At 52.6% G+C, this 15,277-nt stretch overlaps 2 long non-coding RNA genes across 2 annotated transcripts; both read right to left on the reverse strand.

Moving 5' to 3' along the window:
• Positions 1–1,258: 1,258 nt before the first annotated feature.
• Positions 1,259–5,063, reverse strand: LOC119091831 (uncharacterized). The gene is made up of 3 exons (XR_005093443.1): positions 4,978–5,063; positions 3,898–4,071; positions 1,259–1,994 (listed from the first exon to the last, which is right to left on the reverse strand). It is a non-coding gene; the product is annotated as an uncharacterized LOC119091831 (long non-coding RNA).
• Positions 5,064–5,099: 36 nt separating this feature from the next.
• LOC119091836 (uncharacterized) lies at positions 5,100–15,277 on the reverse strand. The gene is made up of 7 exons (XR_005093445.1): positions 14,807–15,277; positions 12,982–13,114; positions 12,345–12,441; positions 11,739–11,857; positions 8,640–8,757; positions 6,065–6,197; positions 5,100–5,267 (listed from the first exon to the last, which is right to left on the reverse strand). It is a non-coding gene; the product is annotated as an uncharacterized LOC119091836 (long non-coding RNA).

A 15,277-nucleotide genomic window follows, 5' to 3' on the forward strand; every position in this document is an offset into this window, starting at 1 on the left:
GCCAGGCGTCACTGCTGCGGCGTGCCGCAGTGGGAGATCTGAACTGAATGGTATTTGATCTTGTTTGCAAGCACTCTGTGCCTGTGTCGAGTAAGGTGATGTAATCACTTAGAAGAAGCCAAAAGCACGTGTGCTAAAACCTAGTTTGTGTCGTGAAGCCGCTGCGGGCAGTAGATTGCAATCGGGGAATGCTTGAACTGAGCCTTATTTGGAGAACAGTTCATTAAGGCCCGCTACGACAACTGCATGCTGTGTTTGGTAGCCATGGCCAGAACTCAGCACTACGATGCATCTCAAATCGGTGGAAGGACACCCGTCTCCTCCGCATTGACAACTGAATGCGGCAGCATCAGCTGAATAAGCACGAGGCGTTTGCCACTCGAAGTAAAGGAATAACTGCGTCGCAAATATGTTGTGATCGCGTGATTATGGTAGGTGCACTTACCGCTGGTTTTAGCGAAGGAAAGAATGAAGTGCTGTGGGGCTACCTCCCTTCCAATGATTTGGCTGTGGGGCACCACATTCGTCTCCAGTGCCAGCGGGAACACGCACGCGCAGTACGCACGTGGGTAGCGGTGCTTCGGGAAGTTGGTGTTCGCCCAGTTTCGCTCCTCTTTCCTCTCATTCCACTTTTCGAGCGTCCTTCACGAAGTTTAAGGACGCCGGAGCCGGCACACCACAACCCAGAGGCCCTCGCGAAACCCGTTTCCCCCTACTGAGATCGTCGACGTCCCTCAGCCTGAGGCGCTCTGAGTTGGCAGGCGTCGCGGTCTTGGACGCTTTGGAGAGTTCAGAGCTTGTCGACTTGTTTGCCATCCAGGCTCTGCGCAAGATCGGCAGCCCGGCAGGGGATGAGGGCTGGGTCGGAGCGTGAGTTTTGCATCTTGATCAAATAGTCACGATAGAAAGGCACCAGAGTGAGCGGGACCCTGTCGACGCTGAATGGCACGCCGGCCGTGCTGGACACGTCCAAAAACTCGCCGCTCCTCCAGGTTGTGGAGTTCTACAGGCGAAGCCTGAATGAACGCAGTTTTTATCGCTCCAAAATTTTGAATATGCTTTAATATGACCGCTTCGGCTACATTTTGTTAGCAATTTTGCGACGAAAGACTAATTTGAACAGCCATAGTGGAAAAGTATTCGTTTATCTGCTCGTGCCTCTTTGGGTCCGGTACCTCTAGTTTCGTCTAGCCATGCGCTTCCTCAAGATGTATCACAGCGGACGAGGGAGACAAAAGGTACGATCACGACTCATTTATTTAACAATTCCAGCACGACCTAAAAAACTTATTCAGTCACCGACACACGGTTCGAGAAACCTTTGGCGGTGACATCATTGCCACTACGGACCCTACATTGAGCCACATTTGGTATGATCGCTAATGCATTTATAATCCCGCCTAAGTGTCTGCATGTTTGTCCAAGCGCACAACTACCCATGCGGCTCGTCTTCTTCGGTACGGACAGCCGCGGCAGGCTTTCTGCCGTCCACTCGATCCCGTGCCGCACTGTCTGCCAGCCTGCTGATGGCGAACATCACTCGGCCGCGGCCGGCGTCATCTGCAGCAGCCTCTGCCGCTCCTGCTCCTGCTCCCGTTCCCGCTCCTCGCGCTCGGTGCAGAGGAACCAGTCCTCCTCCAGTGTCTCCGATAACCAGTCGCTCTCCTGGCTCCCGACGGCTTCCGGACCGGCCTGCGTCTCCACCGTCTCCTCCGCTTGACACTTTTCTCCGAGAGACATAGAACCGTTTCCGGAAGATGCAGGGGTCCCCCTCGCAGACTGTGGACCCGTCTCTGGGAGGATCAGCGCTCTCCACGGGAGACAACGCTCCGTCTCCAGGCAGACAAAGCCGTATTTCCTGCGTGAGTCGGCTGCGTCGCCGCGCTGCCGGTCTCCGGGGAGGAGACGGAGGCTGGTGAAGAGGCAGCTTCGATCTCCAGCCGAGCCAGGCTGGCGGCAGCTGCCTGGAGCTCCGCCATCTCCACGGACGGGCACTGGAAAACGTGTTCAGCACTGAACTCAAGCGGCACTGAGACGCCAAACTGATGTAGCCGAAGCAGAACATGTTAAGCGACCTCAGCTCCAGTGGCTACATTACATTGCACGGCGTTTACAAATGCGCAGGAAACATGTCTTCACATTAAATACCCAGACACCCTATTGCTTCATGGGCAAGTATAACAAAGTATCGAAATCGCAATCACAAAAAAACTTGAAGTCTTCCAGGGCCCCACACACAAATAAGGTTAATGTCCTCACGAATTATATAGTTTCATTAGCTGTGTGTATGGTGTACCCGTCGTGAAATGAGGACAATTCGAAAGGCAACGCGATGTTGTCTTCACGAGGTACAAATTCAGTTGCATATTTAACATGATTTATTTTCGGCGCTTTTGCATAGGAAATTTTTACTGAAAAAGTTAAGAGCAGGCTCAGTTCGCATCGGGCTTTGCCACGTCCGACCTATCGTGTAGGCCGTGGGATCTGAACCTTCTGTGTCGGGATGGTAATATAATGACCTATATTTCAAATAACGTTCTGACCCACCATTTTAGGGCTGTCGTGTTCTGATTTGCTGAGTCAGAACTGTTTTTGGGGGGAGGGGAGGGGGAATGCCATGCACGTCGTCGTCATGGGCTAAACCACCACTGCGTTTAATTGAGTCCGGACCGCAATAACTTTTGGGCAGATTAGAGTACCTTTGGGTTTTGACAACGCCAAATGGCGCCAACATAGACCTAAAACCCAATAACAACTAAGGCGTGATAACCTAGACGGCCGTCGCTTAGCCTTTTACCGAGCGCCAGCGAATGGCGCGGTCATGCCAGCGATCACAGTCACGGACCCATCCGAGCTGAACCCCGACGCCCCACATTGCGGCCAGGCGCACCAAACGCTTGTCAAGTACGTCCCTTGTCCAGCTGCGCCACCTGTCCTCTGCTTCAGTTCGCCTCCCCCCACCCCCCGCTGTGTCGGGCCGTCATGACTGACCTTCCGTGTCGGGGTCGCGGCACGCTGGTCTGCTGTGTCGGGACTGCAGTGTACTGGCCTGCTGTGTCGGGGCTGCAGTGTACTGACCTGCTGTGTCGGGGCTGCAGTGTACTGACCTGCTGTGTCGGGGCTGCAGTGTACTGACCTGCTGCGTAAGGGCTGCAGTGTACTGACCTGCTGTGTCGGGGCTGCAGTGTACTGACCTGCTGCGTAAGGGCTGCAGTGTACTGACCTCCTGTGCCGGAATTGTGGCGTACCAACCATCCATATCCGCACTGCAGAGGAGTCTCTGGCCTGTAGTTGGCCTGTAGCCTGCGGTCCAGGTCCTAACGTAATGTCTGAACAGCGATGTGCTGGGCTGCCGCGTCGAGACCGTGACGTATACCGACCTTCGGTGTCCGGGCCGTAGTGCACTTAAATATGCGCTGGTGTCCGTCAGATAAAGGCCTGTCATATCGAAACTGTCATGTGCTGGCCCGGAGCCTCGGGATCGCGTCGTACTTACCTTCCGTATGCCATGGTTGTGCTACACTCACTTGCTGTGCTACGACCGTGGTGGATTGACCTGCTGCGTTTGCGGAATTTGACCTCCCAGAGCGGCGAGTCGGAGCGCTCATGACTTGACTGACCTGCTGTTCCCTTGCTGTAGTGTACTGACCTGCTGTGTGCGGGCTGTATGTACTGACCTGCTGTGTGTGACCTGTATATACTGACCTGCTGTGTGCGGGCTGTATAAACTGACCTGCTGTGCGTGGGCTGTATGTACTGACCTGCTGTGTGTGTGCTGTATGTACTGACCTGCCGTGTGTGACTTGTGGTGACCCTGTCCGCCTGTCTCAGTAGTCGCAGCACGAGCTCGCAGGCTGCAGTGTACTGACCTGCTGTGTGTGGGCTGTATGTACTGACCTGCTGTGTGTGACCTGTGGTGACCCTGTCCGCCTGTCTCAGTAGTCGCGGCACGAGCCCGCAGGCTGTCCTCCAGGACCGGTCCAGCCGGCCCTGGTCCGGCGACCCCGGCCTGTCCCTCGCGCCGGCGCCGCCCAGCCTCTTTTTCTTTTTAGACGCCTCCGACATCATTACCTTGAAGGGAACATCATTTCAGTGAAGTCTTGAAATGCAACGGCGCGTTACACGCTGAGGAGCTTCAACCCGAACAAATGTGGCGCAGGCTGGACTGCTGCTCAAGTTTACCATCTGACGATTGCGGGCATTTAGTAACCTTAGATTTTCCGCCTTGTCTGGCGTATTGACGGTGCCCACATGCATGGGGGCAGTCATGTGCGATACATAGACAGTCTTGTTGCATTATAGTCCTTTCAACGTTGGTGAATAAGTTTATCCGTCTGGCAAGGCCGCGTGATCTCAGGGAGTTCTCACCAGCACTTACACCGGTATGTTCTATTTTGTTTTAAACAAATCAATGTTGGGTTCCAGAGGTACGCAAGTGCGCAGTAAACAGTGCAGCAATGTACACATGATGTTATTCTACTCAGCGCGGTAATGGAACGCCTACGGACGGAAGGGACACGTGAACAATGCATGTACAAATGTCCAGACTCCTGCTCTGACAAGATGTGTGAGGTGCGTGTGCATGGTTGTGTACCGCAGCTGGGCCCCGGTCCGGCGGGGGCCCACCCACCGAGAGAGGCACTCCGAACATGGCGACGGTGTGTGCACGGTTGTGTACCGCAGCTGGACTACGGTCCGGGGGGTCCCACCCACCGAGAGAGGCACTCCGAACATGGCGACGGTGTGTGCACGGTTGTGTACCGCAGCTGGGCCCCGGTTCGGCGGGGGACCCACCCACCGAGAGAGGCACTCCGAACATGGCGACGGTGTGTGCACGGTTGTGTACCACGGCTGGGGCCCGGTCCGGGGGGGGGGGGGGGCGGCCCACCCACCGAGAGAGGCACTCCGAACATGGCGACGGTGTGTGCACGGTTGTGTACCGCGGCTGGGTCCCCGGTTCGGCGGGGGCCCACCCACCGAGAGAGGTACTCCGAACATGGCGACGGTGGCGCCGGCCGGCTGCGGCTCCGGCTCTGACTCCGGCTCCAGCTCCGGGTCCGGCTCCGGCTTCCGCTGCGGCTCCGGCCCCGGCTCCGGCTGGGTCGGGTCGTCGCGGGGAAGGCCGGCGCCGTCGATCACGTAGCAGCCGGGGGAGATGTAGCCGCCGGCGACCACCTCCTCCTCCGAAGACGAATCCACTTTGGCGCTCGCGGTCGCGGTCAAGGCCGGGTCGGTGGAGGTCGTGACCTCTGGTGCCGGCCACGTGTCTGCCGCACGGAATGACGGGTTGGGGGGGGGGGGGGGGGGGGTACCTCAGGCGCGCGCTTGCCAGGGATTCGATACAACCGGGCACCACTCAGGTGGTCGTCGATAATGCTGCACCTCGTTTAGTTAAAGTTGTGGGAGCGTCTGATGCTTCATACTTCGCCCACATCAGACCAAAACAGTTGTGCGACACAAGTATGTCGTTTGAATTTTGGGAGTAAATCGGACAGGAGTGGTGTGTGTGTGTGTGTGTGTGTTGTGTGTGTGTGTGTGTGTGTGTGTGTGTGTGTGTGTGTGTTGTGTGTGTTTGTGTGTGTGTGTGTGTGTGTTGTGTGTGTTGTGTGTGTGTGTGTGTGTGTGTGTGTGTTGTGTGTGTGTGTGTGTGTGTGTGGTGTGTGGTGTGTGTGTGTGTGTGTGTGTGTGTGTGTGGTGTGGTGGGTGGGTTTGTGTGTGGGTGTGTGGTGGGTGTGTGGTGAGAGAAAGAGAGAAGAAGAGAGAGAGAGAAGAGAGAGAGGGAGAGAGAGAGAGAGAGAGAGAGAGGAGAGAGAGAGAGAGAGAAGAGAGAAGAGAGAGAGAAGAGAAGAGAGAGAGAGAGAGAGAGAGAGAGAGAGAGAGAGAAGAGAGGAGGGAAGAGAAAGAGAGGGAAGAGAGAGAGGGGGAGAGGAGAGGGAGAAGGGAGGGAGAGAAGAGGAGAGGAGAGGAGAGAGAGAGAGAGAGAGAGAGAGAAGAGAGAGAGAGATGAGAGAGAGAGAAAGAGAGAGAGAGAGAGGGAGAGGAGAGGGGAGAGAGAGGGAGTCACCACAGGTGCCTGGGCCCTTCAGCTTGTCGCTGTGCCGTCTAGTCGGTTTGGAGGCGGCCAGGAACCTTCGTTTGACTCGGCTGCCCCAGCGACTGGCCCGGCTCGACGATTGGTCGGCGTCGGCAAGCACAAGCTGGAGAGCAAAGACAAAACAATCGATCAGCTCTTATCAAACCACGTATTCAAATATAGTTGAAATTATGTGCCAATAGCCGAACATTGCTGAGCAAAACGTTGCCAACAACTGAGCCTGACCCTGAGATGCATCAGTTTCACCATGCTTCACGTTTATCATGTCTCTATTCGTCATGCATAAAAGGGAACGCAATGTACGGGGTCACGACCCTTTTTGTGGAGAGTAAGCAACCGCATGTACTGTTGTCGTTTTTCCCAAAACGCTATGTGTCATAACTATGGAGAGTCAGCAACTGCATTTGCCGTTGTCATTTTTCCCTAAAAATCTATGTTTCATAATTATGAAGAGTCACCAACTGAATTCGGCGTTGCCGTTTTCCATAAAAAACTATGCTTCATAATTGCTGTTATATCTGCGACCAATCACTCTACAAAGCATAACTCGATGCACTCCAGCTGACAGATAGACAGCACCGAGAGACAGTTCTTTTGACTTCAATCCAAGAGAACTGCTCAAAATGCCACCGCCCCAACCGACCTTCAAAAAGGCATGCTAAGCCAAGCATTTTGGAAGTGCCTGATTGCTAGATATTTTCCCCGGTTTACCAGTGTGCTAGAAAACAAGATGCCGTTCAGCTGAAGTAAAACTGACTTAAAATAATTTGTTGCTTTTTCAACAATAGCCACTTAAAACAATATACGGTTTCCTTCTGGTGATACTATGTTGCTTGCTTACGTCCTATCTTGTTTGCGAGCATTATTTCACTGATCCTATACGCACGATGCCAATCGGCAACTTGACTTCTTTGGATACATAACAACGGTCAAAGAAAAGACACTGAGTATACATGTTTCAAGACAACATAACCCAACCGGTTTGACAAGCAGGTCGAATCATAAGCAAACGGTACCGTCCGACATCACTGGCAGTGTTTGTTTTGTGGATTTTCATTTACTGATAAGCTGCGTTTTGCCTGCACGATAACATCACTATCACATTCAAGAAATAAAGAACAGGCAACATGCTAAGTTGATGTTTCACGTGTCTTAATCGATAATCGCTTGCCCCAGACTTTGTCTTACTTATATACTTGTTGCCCTTACTCTTCAGTGTGCACGTGCATATGTTCCTCAGAAAACAGCGCATATTGACACTGGAGGGAATGGTAATTGCAATATAAACAGCTCAATGGGCGGCCCAGTAGCGGGCAAACTGCACAAAACGCCACATCCGGCAGACAGATAACGCATTTCAGTGGCTGGGTCCCTTAAGATCTCCATGGCTGTATCTTGGAAATTAATATCCAGAACACTTTGCTACCAGCGTGTTTCTTAACGGCTTTGAGTGTCGCTTATCTGTTTTACGGTGGATGCTCTACCTGGCCCGTTACTCGTTACCCGGCCGGCTATTGGTTACCAAAGGCTGGCGTGTCCATGAACCATTTAACTTCCTTCGTAAGCCAACTTTTCTCAGAAAGCTTCGGGTGGTCGTGTAGCGCACTTACAGTCCAGGGCGCATGAGTCACAGCTCCTCGACTCGCCGCCTAATGGGATTGGGAACAGCTTTGCTGAAATGTGTGGCCGGGCCTGAATAACGCCGACGCCTTCTGACCGCGTGCGGTGAGAGATTGTTCAGGTGCCTGCTCACCGCCTGCGGTGAGAGGACGGCAGCCTGGGCGCCTGCTGATCGCGGGCGGTGAGAGAATGGCCGCCTGGGCGCCTGCTTACCGCTTGCGGTGAGCGGATAGCCGTCTGGGTGCCTGCTTACCGCGTGCAGTGAGAGGATGGTCGCCTGTTTACCGCGTGCAGTGAGAGAACGTTCGCCTGAGCGTCTGCTTACCGCTTGCAGTGAGAGGATGGCCGCCTGGGTACCTGCTTACCGCTTGCAGTGAGAGGACGGCAGCCTGGGCGCCTGCTTACCGCTTGCAGTGAGAGGGTAGCCGCCTGGGTGTCTGCTTACCGCGTGCAGTGAGAGGGTAGCCGCCTGGGTGCCTGCTTACCGCGTGCGGTGAGAGGGTAGCCGCCTGGGTGCCTGCTTACCGCCTGCGGTGAGAGGATGGTCGCCTGGGCGTCTGCTTACCGCGTGCAGTGAGAGGATGGTCGCCTCGGCCCCTGCTTACCGCCTGCGGTGAGAGAATCACCACCTAGGCGCCTGCTTACCGCTCGCAGTGAGAGGATGGCCGCCTGGGTGGCTGCTTACCGCTTGCAGTGAGAGGATGGCCGCCTGGGCGACTGCTTACCGCTTGCAGTGAGAGGACGGCAGCCTGGGCGCCTGCTTACCGCTTGCAGTGAGAGGATGGCCGCCTGGGTGCCTGCTTACCGCGTGCGGTGAGAGGGTAGCCGCCTGGGTGCCTGCTTACCGCCTGCGGTGAAAGGATGGTCGCCTGGGCGCCTGCTTACCGCCTCCGGTGAGGGGATCACCACCTAGGAGCCTGCTTACCGCCTGCAGTGAGAGGATGGCCGCCTGGGTGCCGCCGTCAGTGGGCGAGGGTGCCGACTCGGGCTGGGGGGAGACGTCGACCGCCGGCCGGGTCCTTGGTGCGCAGCTCACGGGGAATCTGCACCGCAGCAGTATGCACCACGTCACCGTCACCAGCTGTAGTAGCGGGGCTAGTAGTAGTAGTAGCAGGGCTGTAGTAGCATCGGTACCGTAACCACATCGACATCATCATCCCATAACAGTATACTTGGGCTTAACAATGTCGACATCACAGGCGACAGCGTCCATCATCATGAAATCAATATCATGATCTTTACAATCATAGCATTACTGTTGACATCATCATCAATGTCATATAATCAATAACATCAGCTTTATAACCCTAGTATCAATGTCGATATCACCATACACGACACCACCGTCAGTGTCATTTTCATCGTCATATTTGCCGTCAGTATAATTCTATCTGTAGCTCCACAGTGTTCATGCATGCGTTCGTATTTTTCGCTGCAGAATTAGTGTTCATCCTATGCAAGCTGCCAGCCAACTGCCGGCTTGCGCGAATTATGGTGATATAGTCGAATGGTTTCCAACATGGAATGAAATGTACCTATGCAGGGAAAAGGTACGCACACGTACACATAAGCGCAATAAACAACACAAGTGTAGACATTGCTTAGTTGTCAACACAAGTCCGTATCAAATGGTGCCGTCTCGGTGCTGACAACTGAGAGGATCAGTGATACGCGGTGGGGAATCCATAAACGAGCGGCCGCTCTATGGTCGGACGGACCAGTGCCCGGCCTTGCCCGACGTAAGCCGGCTGTAGTGTTCACCACAGTGTGTCGGGCGGCTGTAGTGTTCACCACAGTGTGTCTGACAGCTATAGTGTACACCACAGTGCTTCGGGCAGCTGTAGTGTGCACCACAGTGTGTCGGGCGGCTGTAGCGTTCACCACAGTGTGTCGGGCGGCTATAGTGTGGACCACAGTATGTTGGGCAGATGTAGTGTGCACCACAGCGTGTTTGGCGACTATAGCGTACATCACAGTGTGTCAAGCGACTGTAGTATGCACCACGGTGTGCCGGACGGCTGTAGTGTTCGCCACAGTGTGTCTGACAGCTAGAGTGTACACCACAGTGCTTCGGGCAGCTGTAGTGTTCACCACAGTATGTCGGGCGGCTGTTGTGTAAACCACAGTGTGTCGGGCGGCTGAAGTGTGTACCACAGTGGGTCGGGCGGCTGTAGTGTAAACCACAGTGTGTCGGGCGGCTGAAGTGTTCATCACAGTGTGTCGGGCGGCTGAAGTGTTCATCACAGTGTGTCGGGCGGCTGAAGTGTTCATCACAGTGTGTCGGGCGGCTGTAGTGTTCACCACAGTATGTCGGGCGGCTGAAGTGTGTACCACAGTGGGTCGGGCGGCTGAAGTGTTCATCACAGTGTGTCGGGCGGCTGAAGTGTTCACCACAGTGTGTCGGGCGGTTGTTGTGTGCACTACAGTGTGTCGGGCGGCTGTAGTGTGCACTTCAGTGTGTCGGGCGGCTGTCGTGTCTACCATAGTCTGTCGGACGGCTCGTGTCCACTACAGTGTGTCGGGCGGCTGTAGTGTGCACCGTAGCCGTAGCACCTGAGAAGCAACAATGTGTGCTGTTCCGGTACTGTGCAATCGTGATCAGAAACATTTGCTGCTGACTGCCGAGAGTGAGTGCCGATAGTGCGGTGGAGAAGCTGCGTGCATGGTAAACCTGAAGTACAGGGTTCGATTCCTTGCGGTGCCCGACCTTCCCGTTAGGGTGAGAAACAGGCGACGCCATGCAGCCTCAGCAGCTGAGTGAGTCGTAAAGCTCCAGTGGCGGCGACGAAACCCAAGTTCTGAACGCGGGTTCTGCACTCAGGTGAACTCGAAGCTAAATCGTTGTGTCTTTTCTGTGCTGATGAAAGCTAGCGTACACGTATGGAAATGTGCGAATTTTGAAATGAGTGTGAACCCGTAAATCAGCACCATTAGGACCCTAGCAGTCTTAGTTGTGGCTTGTAGGCTGCCATGCTGTGGGGAGAGCGAGTCCCGGAAGACTGAACAGCTTTTAGCGGTCATATAAATGATGTACACAAGCTAACGAAGCGAAAACCACAAAGCTACCAGCAAACACCTCTGACAGCCATTACCAATGAATTTGATCAGCTACTTGGAAAGTCGGCCCACTATGACAGCATCCTAACAATCAAATGTCTATTACAGTAGCCTTCGACGCCAATCCCCGAATGGCATTGGTCAGACTTTGGCAGACCTGGCCTGATGACGCCAGACCTGGCGGAAGAAATCAAAGAATTTGCAACGATTTGTGTTTGATAACTGTGGCCAATAGATTGCAAAAACCGCGAACATAATGAGCCGGTAAACGTAACTGACAACTGGGCTGAACGCACCTACGCCTGTGTAATGCGAGAACGCCGAACGCACATACGCCTGTGCAATGCGAGGAAGTCTGCGTGGTATTTGTGGCTGATTCAGTTAAGGCAACAACAAGAGACATGCACAACTATTTCTGCCCATTTTACTTTTTAATTTACTTTTTACTTTTTAGATTTTAAGCTTCCCATATTACTACGACGGAAAGGACGTTAGTAGGAGGTATTTGGTCTATATTGCACCACGACTTGTACACAAAGGCCTAGAAATAGATATATCACGGGTTGTACAGCATCGTGCTTTTCCTTGCGGAAAACAGCACGCAGTTGCAATGAGTGGTTGCCAAGGCATCAACTTCCAGAAAACGTAGGCCGGGCAGGACGTTAAGTTGAAAACGTTACACAAATCCCGCCAAAAAATGTTTGAACAAATACTCCCAATATACTGCAACATGGTTAGTGCTAGGATAAGGTGTATGCGTGTGTATGCGTGTGTGCATGTGTGCATGCGCACGCGTTTGTGTGTGCGTGTGCGTGTGTGTGCGCGCGCGCGCGTGTGTGTGTGTGTGCGTGTGCGTGAGTGTGTGTGCGCGCACGCGCATGCGCGTGTATGTGTGTGCTCGAACGCGCGGGTGCGTTGTGTGCGTATGTGTGCGTGTTTGGATGTGTGATGGCCGCCTAGCACCGACCTCTGGCTTGCCATTGGTGCCAGCCGGGATCAGTCTGCCGAGCATCACCGTCCGACGAGCCAGCTGTTCGCGGAACGTCTCGACCAGGGCGCGAGTCCGTCCCACCTGGTGCTGGATACCTGCCCCGACACAGGCGTCACCCTCGTCACCCTCGTCACCAGAGCGTCTCGCGCCTAGCACACGCCAGCACAGATAGCTGCCACTTCTATGGAGACGTTCACTATATATATATATATATATATATATATATATATATATATATATATATATATATATATATATATAATGACCTGTATCAAAGGCAACCGACTTTTGTTACAGTGAACTGAAAGCACTTAGTCGCAGACCATTTTGTGCAATGCTATGGATATCCGTGGCTAACCTGATGATCGAGACCTTATAATGCTGCATTTGTTGCCGAATAATGCAGTTGTTGATAAAGTGACGTAATCTTTAGAATGGCTTACGGAGGAAAGCGCACGATTGCAGCAGGTTTAATATGTTTCACCAGGCTGTTGCGTTTTAGGGTGTGTCACACGCATGGCTGCAAAGCGAGGACGCTAACCTATTAGGCACTGCCGATCTCTATTGTATTAATGATCTGACCTGCATCGCCAGCCTTGATGCGGACCCTGGAGAGAGCCATTTTGACCTGTGACGTCATCGTAAACAGGTTTACCAGGTTCCGTAGCACAATCACAAGCTGCGAATCAAATAGACACATGCATGTGATGGTCCCTCAAAACAAAAAAAGGTCGGCGATTTTCTCTTACTATCGTATCACTGCTAATGTATTTATGAACACAAGGTATTTTTGTGATTTGGCAGTTATACAAATCTGAAAATTGTGAAAATGTATTTTGCATTCCGACAAAGAAGGGTGACCTGTTTACAAATTTACGTGAGCTGTGCTGGAGGACCCTTTGGGGACAACATCCAGATCCCCCGAAGTTCTTGGACATTGGAGTCTTGTTTATACCACACGCCATACATTTTCACCCCCAAAAGCTCCAATCTCCCGCCTCTGTGGAGAAGCGAGATATGAAATCCGATGAGCCTAGTCAAAACAAAGGCAAACAACAAGCACACAAGCGACATACCACCTCACATGTTTACGCTCGATCAATGCGCCTCTCCGAGAGACTGCCCGAGCACTGGAGCGGCCGTCTGCCCAGCGCGGCTGTGTCGGCGGGGCTACAGCGCGCCCGGCAGCTAGGCAGCGGCCAGGCGGACCAGGACTCACCTCCGCTGCACCGCAGCTCGCCGATTCGTCACTGTCCCGGGAGAGGCTCGCGGCAGTCGCATCGCCCGGGGCGATATGACCCGCTCCATCAGCCGGGTCACGGGGACGGCCGGCCGAGCGCCCCACGGGAGGGCTGGGGGCGGCCATAGGTCAACAGCAGACGCCAGATAGTGGTCAGGCCCCGCTGGTCAGTGCAAGTGAAGATGATGACTGCGGCAGGGATACTGTACAGGCGTGCGAGGCTTGCATTGAATAAACTGAGTTGCGTTTTAGTGAGAATTGAGGCGGTTGTGTTCGGAAAGGGAGTCCTGTTTTGCTGATGCTGGCAATTTAATCGCTTGTGTGAAGTCTTCCGAGAGATATCATATAATCTGATATATTATGTTTTTTTCCTTTATGTATATATATATATATATATATATATATCTCTCTCTCTCTCTCTCTCTCTCTCTCTCTCTCTCTCTCTCTCTCTCTCCTCTCTCTCTCTCTCTCTTCTTCTCTCTCTCTCTTCTCTCTTCCTCTCTCTCTCTCTCTCTCTCTCTCTCTCTCTCTCTCTCTCTCTCGTTCGCGTAGGGAAAAGGTGGTTTCATAGCAAAGATGAGGGAACTGCATCCATGAAGCGTATGCCGAATCATTTGAACTTAGTTTATGATTCTGAGGACCACTTTTTCGGCAGAACCTGGACAACATTTAGTGCAACAGCAGTCGAGAAATTGCTGTTTTGGAGCTTGCTTAAAACTGCACGTGAATAGTGCCTGTACTGCACGCGAATAGTGGAACGCACACGGATTAGGGATATTGTTCTGAGACCGTCGCATACGTTCCGATGGATGACCGATTTGTATGGTTCTTAGAACCGCATACCATAAGCGAGAGCATGAAGCAAAGTTTTCAGTCGGAGGCACCCAAACCCTCCTCTTTTCATCCATAGCGTGTAGGTCAGTCCTGGCGGCTTGGAAATACCCCCTCACAAGCCTAGCCAACATGCTAATAAGAATGAATTAAAACTAAACACAAGTAATTCAAAAAAGGGAATCGAATAAAAATGAAATAGCTCGGTGGAAAAAGTGGATTTGTTTTGCAAAATTAATATAAAGGGTTCGAAAACCGCCGAGAAATCAAAACTTGAAGATATGCTGAATTGGATCAGCAATGGTTGAGCCTGGCTGATGTGTTTTTCAATGATCATGGCCGACCGCCGACCGCCGACTCAAACAAGAAGTTTTGAATTGCGTGGACATGAAACCATGACCACCACTAAACCCCTGCAAGAATACGACTGATATGCAAGTGACCAAAACATTATGTAAAAATGTTTCGGTTGGATGGGGTCGTTACGAAGTTTTGTTTTCCCTTTAGCTTTAGAGTCTTTGTGTGCTCTCCTTATAGCGGAGTGCTCCCAATGTTATAAACGCGCGCCATTCGACGCCGATTCCGAGGGAAGGGTTTGCTCTTGTTGGCCTTAGAGTCATATGTTTGCAAATGAAATAAAACGAAAATAATTTCCATCTATGGCCTCCGCGCGTTGCCAAGCCCATGGTAAGCAACTCAAAAAAGGGAGCCAAGCTGAAGCATGCGTGGTGGTACATACCCATACTGCGAGGAAGATAGAACGCATCTCATGTGTTAGAACTGACGTGACACCAGTTCTGAAAAGCTTCGGACAGTAAGCTTTAGCTGCACGTTGAGACGTCCATTGAAATCTAAATATGGTGTTGTTACTGAGCTTATCCTCAAGCAAGATGTTTCCCGATAGCTAGCGAGAGAGTTAATATACAATTTACTCATCACAAGAAATAGTGAAATGTTCAAAACGAACACCCACCTTATATTGCGTTGTACTTGACGGCCATGCTTGTTGGAGCTGTCCTTGATTACTGCTCGACCCAAATCGTGACATGCTGGGCCTCTTGGCATTCCCTGCATCTGTGGCACGTAACTGCTGTTTGCCCCAGTCTGATTAACGGCCATTTGCTGCAGATGTGGTGGACAGTTCCTGGTCAAATGACTTGGAAGAGGTGGAGGGGGGACCATCTTCAAGATAGTCAAGGGAAGAGGAAAGAGTGGTGGGGGAGGGATTGATCGCATTGTATCTTGCCTGCCTATGACTGGCGGTGGTGTGTTCCGCAGCAGCTCCAACAGGGGTTTGCTAGACGTAGACATAGCTGGCTAACTGTCGCTTCTGGTATGCATGTGATGCTGAACAATGTTCACTCAATACAGTGCGGGTTTCTTCAACGGCGTTCATCAAAAATGATTTCCCGAAAAACGACAGCTTGATAAAATAGCGCCAATG

Source organism: Pollicipes pollicipes, unplaced genomic scaffold, assembly GCF_011947565.3.
Source record: "Pollicipes pollicipes isolate AB1234 unplaced genomic scaffold, Ppol_2.1 Scaffold_1600;HRSCAF=1878_pilon_pilon_pilon, whole genome shotgun sequence".
NCBI lineage: Eukaryota > Metazoa > Arthropoda > Thecostraca > Pollicipedomorpha > Pollicipedidae > Pollicipes > Pollicipes pollicipes.